A 6,171-nucleotide genomic window follows, 5' to 3' on the forward strand; every position below is an offset into this window, starting at 1 on the left:
GTTCACCTTGGAGCGTCTCTTATCCCGCCCGAGTGGTGGAAAGTGTCCGGCATGGCCCAAGGCTCCACTGGGGACCTCCAGGCTGGCAAGGCGCAGCCCTGGCCACAGACGGGACATTTGGAAATATTTTTTCAGAAAGCTTCGGGAGGGCAGAGTCCCCATGTGACTTCCCTGCGGCTCGCGGGGACGTGGGAACTCCCCGGCACACTGCGTGGGCTCCCGATTTCATTTCAGGTGCACAAATCCGTGCACTGGGCACTAGTTCTGAAATAAGAAACTCAAATAAATTAATTGTAAATTATGCCAATGATTTGTTGGCTGGTGTGTGGAATTTTCATTCATTTACTGCGTATTTACTCTGAGTCATCCTACACACGTGGAAGACCATTACAGAAATATGTACAGCCAAAATGAGAAAACAGAAAAGTATTTTTAAAAATAGAACAAGAAAAATACATTAGAATAGAAGATGAAGAGCAGGGTGGAGATTAGAATGCAGGCAGGGCTGGCGGCTGGCACGCCCACCACAGGCCCCTGCAGGGCTGGGGGGGGGGGGGCGCACGTTGCCGTGGTTTCCTGGTTTCTGTCCAGTTAAGGCTATTTCCCCGTTACCCACGCTTAGCCTCTAATGACCTAGTTTGAAATTTCCAAGAGAATTTCTTTTCACTTGGGTACAATCCAACAGGGCAGGGAAAGAGCCTCCCCGCCCGCCCCCAGGAGCAGCAGGTGGGCCTCTGAGACCGGGAAGGCCCGCCGGCCTCCCGCCCCTCCACACCGCCCCGCCCGCGCCCTCTTGTCTGTCTGTGGGGTACGTGCCCTCTCCCTCCTCCTGGGCTTTCTGCCATCCTCACAGAGAGTGAACACCCGGCTGAGAGCCCAACAGCTCCCCGTTGGGATGGCCGGGGGTGGGTGGGGGAGCTGGGACCCCGGCTCCAGGTGGGCTGCGAAGGCGCCCAGGCACACAGCGGGGGGGGGGGGGGGGGGCTCTCGGAGCGAAGGGCTCACTCCCACGGACTCAGTCGTGGGAAATGGAGTTCTCCAAGCTCACAGAGGACACAGATTTGCTGTTTGAAATCTCAGTGAGAAGGAAACGGCCCCATCTTGTCTGAGAATCTGTTACTTCGACAGAGAAGCGGCCTCGCTTCCCAGCCAGGCGCGGAGGAGCGGCTCTGATCACCCACGTCTACGCGCGTGGTCGCTCCAATACCCAGCCCAGGGCGCACCTGCCCCCAGCCCTGCCCCGGAGCTGCCTGCCGCCCAGGGCCTGCCCCTCCCCCAGGGCCTAACCCCTCCCCCAGGGCTGCCCCTCCCCCAGGGCCTGCCCCTCCCCCAGGGCCTGCCCCTCCCCCAGGGCTGCCCCTCCCCCAGGGCTGCCCCTCCCCCAGGGCCTAACCCCTCCCCCAGGGCTGCCCCTCCCCCAAGGCCTAACCCCCTCCCCCAGGGCCTAACCCCCTCCCCCAGGGCCTGCCCCTCCCCCAGGGCCTGCCCCTCCCCCAGGGCCTGCCCCTCCCCCAGGGCCTAACCCCCTCCCCCAGGGCCTGCCCCTCCCCCAAGGCCTGCCCCTCCCCCAGGACCTAACCCCCTCCCCCAGGGCCTGCCCCTCCCCCAGGGCCTGCCCCCTCCCCCAGGGCCTAACCCCCTCCCCCAGGGCCTGCCCCTCCCCCAAGGCCTGCCCCCTCCCCCAGGACCTAACCCCCTCCCCCAGGGCCTGCCCCTCCCCCAGGGCCTGCCCCCTCCCCCAGGGCCTAACCCCTCCCCCAGGGCCTGCCCCCTACCCCAGGGCCTGCCCCTCCCCCAAGGCCTGCCCCCTCCCCCAGGACCTAACCCCCTCCCCCAGGGCCTGCCCCTCCCCCAGGGCCTAACCCCCTCCCCCAAGGCCTGCCCCTCCCCCAGGGCCTAACCCCCTTCCCCAGGGCCTGCCCCTCCCCCAAGGCCTGCCCCCTCCCCCAGGGCCTAACCCCCTCCCCCAAGGCCTGCCCCTTCCCCAGGGCCTAACCCCCTCCCCCAGGGCCTGCCCCTCCCCTAGGGCCTGCCCCTCCCCCAGCGATGCCCCTCCCCCAGGGCCTGCCCCTCCCCCAGGCCTGCCCTGGCTCCGGAGCCGCTCCGTGCTGCCCTCTGCAGTCTCTGCGGTGGCCTGAGCCACTAAACGCTGGGAGACCACCGCTTGCTCAGCTGCTCGTGGGCAGTGGGCGTGGGTAAGGCGACTCTGCCCACGGCCCTCTCCTTCGGGCATCCTCCGCCTGTAATCCCACGCCCACTCGTGACCCATCTGCTAGGAGGGCCACCTGTCCACCACAGTCTCAGCAGCAAACCTCGCTCCCCGCTGACTCTCCGATGGCGCCCACCGTGCAGGGATGAGGACCACGGCCCAGCGCAGACGCCCGCCCTCGGGGCTCGGCCACCTGTGGGCCTGAGGCCGCCGGGCCCAGTGCTGGTGCCCGTGGGGACAGAGCCGGTCCCCGGGAAGGTGGTGCTGGGGACAGAGGGGGTGGCTCCCGCGGTGGGGGAGCTCAGGCCGGCCGTCCTCGGGGTCCCAGGCACCGCACTGCCCGCAGTGCTCACGGCCTCCATTCCCGCGGTGACAGAGCCGGGGGGCGTGGGTCTGGTCCCGGCGGGCCCGGTGCCTAGGAAACAGGTGACAGGACACAGCTCGCTGGGTTGGCGGTGGGAGCATTAAAGGGGGGCGCCGGAGCAGAGGAGTGAGCCCAGCACACGATGGTGGCGGGAGAGCGATGTGTGTGTGTGGGGGGGGGGGGGGGGGCAGTGGCTCCCTGGAGGCCGGGCCCAGAGCAGGGGAGTGTCTTAGCGAAGAGGAGGCAGCACGTGTCCCCTGGTGGCGCTGGCGGGGGAGGCAGAGGGTCCAGGAAATGCGACCCAATTCGTGCAGAAGCCTGTGCACCCTCAGGAGTGGCGCCAGCGAGACCGAGGTGACTCTGTGACGGGCCCTGGGTGCACGGGGTGGTGGTGGGGGGTCCCTCCAGACGGGGAAGGAGGTCTACGTGTGGGGGAGGCAGCGCCCTGCTGCAGGCGAGGTGAGGTGACCCAGGTGAGGCCTGAGGCGGGTGCGCAGGGCGGGGAGCAGGCGCGGCCTCAGCGAGGCCCAGGGCGGCCTCCACGCAGTGGCTGGGCTCGGTGGGCAGAGGCCACGGGCGGAGCGGAGTCGCTGCCTGGCGCTGGGCGGCCCAGAGCAAAGCGGGGTGGGGTTTTTTTTGGGGGGGAGAGCCTGTCCCACAGGAGCGCCGGTGGCACGTGCCCCGTGGGTTTGCTCAGAGCGCGAGCAAACACGAGAAAGCTGAGGTCTGAGCCCAGAGGAGGCCGCACTTTCCCTGGGAAGGGTCAGAGGGCACATTTTAAAGGAGTTTGGGTCCCAGCGGCTCTGTCACAAACAGGCCAGGAGCCACAGCTGCTGCCATGGGAAGGAACAGGCGGCTGGGCCCCCAGCGCTGGTGTGGAGGACTGGACAGCAGGAGGCGCCAGGCGCTGAGCCAGGCCAGTGGATGGGGGTGGGGTGGGGTCCCTGATGGGGAGGAATCGGCTGATTGTACTGGGCTCAGAAGTGAGAGGAGCTGACGGGTGAGGATGGGGGTCAGTAGAGGTGAGGTGAGGCCACTGTAGGCCGAAGAGCTGGGATGTACCCCCCTCGTGGGGGACGTTCCCACAGAAGAGCTGGGATGTACCCACCTCGTGGGGGACGTTCCCACAGAAGAGCTGGGATGTACCCACCTCGTGGGGGTGTTCCCACAGAAGAGCTGGGATGTACCCACCTCGTGGGGGTGTTCCCACAGGAGAGCTGGGATGTACCCACCTCGTGGGGGACGTTCCCACAGGAGAGCTGGAATGTGACCCCCTCGTGGGGGTGTTCCCACAGAAGAGCTGGGATGTGACCCCCTCCTGGGGGACGTTCCGACAGGAGAGCTGGGATGTGACCACCTCGTGGGGGACGTTCCCACAGGAGAGCTGGGATGTACCCACCTCGTGGGGGACGTTCCCACAGGAGAGCTGGGATGTACCCACCTCGTGGGGGACGTTCCCACAGGAGAGCTGGAATGTGACCCCCTCGTGGGGGTGTTCCCACAGAAGAGCTGGGATGTGACCCCCTCGTGGGGGACGTTCCGACAGGAGAGCTGGGATGTGACCACCTCGTGGGGGACGTTCCCACAGGAGAGCTGGGATGTACCCACCTCGTGGGGGACGTTCCCACAGAAGAGCTGGGATGTGACCCCCTCGTGGGGGACGTTCCCACAGGAGAGCTGGGATGTACCCACCTCGTGGGGGACGTTCCCACAGAAGAGCTGGGATGTACCCACCTCGTGGGGGACGTTCCCACAGAAGAGCTGGGATGTACCCACCTCGTGGGGGACGTTCCCACAGGAGAGCTGGGATGTACCCACCTCGTGGGGGTGTTCCCACAGAAGAGCTGGGATGTACCCACCTCGTGGGGGTGTTCCCACAGAAGAGCTGGGATGTACCCACCTCGTGGGGGACGTTCCCACAGAAGAGCTGGGATGTGACCCCCTCGTGGGGGACGTTCCCACAGAAGAGCTGGGATGTGACCCCCTCGTGGGGGTGTTCCCACAGAAGAGCTGGGATGTGACCCCCTCGTGGGGGACGTTCCCACAGGAGAGCTGGGATGTACCCCCCTCGTGGGGGACGTTCCCACAGGAGAGCTGGGATGTACCCCCCTCGTGGGGGACGTTCCCACAGGAGAGCTGGGATGTACCCACCTCGTGGGGGACGTTCCCACAGGAGAGCTGGGATGTGACCCCCTCGTGGGGGACGTTCCCACAGAAGAGCTGGGATGTACCCACCTCGTGGGGACATTTCGACAGGAGAGCTGGGATGTACCCACCTCGTGGGGGTGTTCCCACAGGAGAGCTGGGATGTACCCACCTCGTGGGGACGTTCCCACAGGAGAGCTGGGATGTACCCCCCTCGTGGGGGACGTTCCCACAGGAGAGCTGGGATGTGACCACCTCGTGGGGGTGTTCTCACAGGAGAGCTGGGATGTACCCACCTCGTGGGGGTGTTCCCACAGGAGAGCTGGGATGTACCCACCTCGTGGGGGACGTTCCCACAGGAGAGCTGGGATGTAACCCCCTCGTGGGGGTGTTCTCACAGGAGAGCTGGGATGTACCCACCTCGTGGGGACGTTCCCACAGGAGAGCTGGGATGTGACCACCTCGTGGGGGTGTTCCCACAGAAGAGCTGCTGACCTGGTGGAAATGATGGACTCTAACCACAGGAGGCGAGGCCAGAGTAGAAAGGAGTAGGAATCGAGAGCATGGCGTGGCATTGGCGCTCATGCACGGTGCCTGGCCCGGAGTCTAGGCCAGAGGTCATCGGCAGCTGAGAGGTGCTTCGAGCAGCGCAGACCATGGTGCTGGCCAAGCCACTCCCCGCAGAGCAGCGCTGGCCCCTGGCCCGGAGGAGCTGGGATGCTGCTGGAGAACTGGATCCAGAAAAGGCTCTGCCACTGTCAGCCGCCGAGAGGAACACCCCTAGGCGGTGAGTGCTGGCCGCCTCCCAGCGCTGCTACACGGTGCAGGGTTCCGCAGCCCGCACTCTTCAGAAAGAAAGAGGTGTTTGGGAGGAAATTAAGAATTGTCCCACCTGTGGGAAGAGAACAGTTGCTCCAGTCCCTCGCTCATCTGCCTGGCTCCAGCTGCAGAGCTGTCAGGGGGGCCCTCGCACCGCCCGGCTGTGCCCGTGGCGCTGCCCACTGAGCAGCACAGTCTCTCCGTTTGAAGCACAGGGACAGGACCATGCTGAAGCCTGAGCATGCTGCTCTGGGAGGGTCAGAAGGAACTCTCCAGACATGGCTGCAGCGTGGTTAAAAAGCTAAAATGTATGTTATGCATCTTTTTGTTGATTTTAGAGAGCGGAAGGGAGAGAGAGAGAGAAACAGAGAGAGGGGGGGGGCATTGATGTGTGAGAGAAACATCGATCGGTTGCCTCCCGCAGGAGCCCCAAGCACGTATGGACCCTGCAACCTGGGCATGTGCCCTGTCCTGGGATCAAACCTCCCACCTTTCCCTGTACGGGATGCCGCTCCAACCCACTGAGCCGCCCGGCAAGGGCACATGCAAATGGTACGCATATTTTACCACAATAAAGTCTTTAAGAAAAAGGAGGAAGAGGAGAGGAACATCAGGAGGAGGGGGAGGGGGGAGG

This window comes from Cnephaeus nilssonii (genome assembly GCF_951640355.1).
Source record: "Cnephaeus nilssonii genome assembly, chromosome: 9".
NCBI classification, from domain to species: Eukaryota; Metazoa; Chordata; class Mammalia; order Chiroptera; family Vespertilionidae; genus Cnephaeus; species Cnephaeus nilssonii.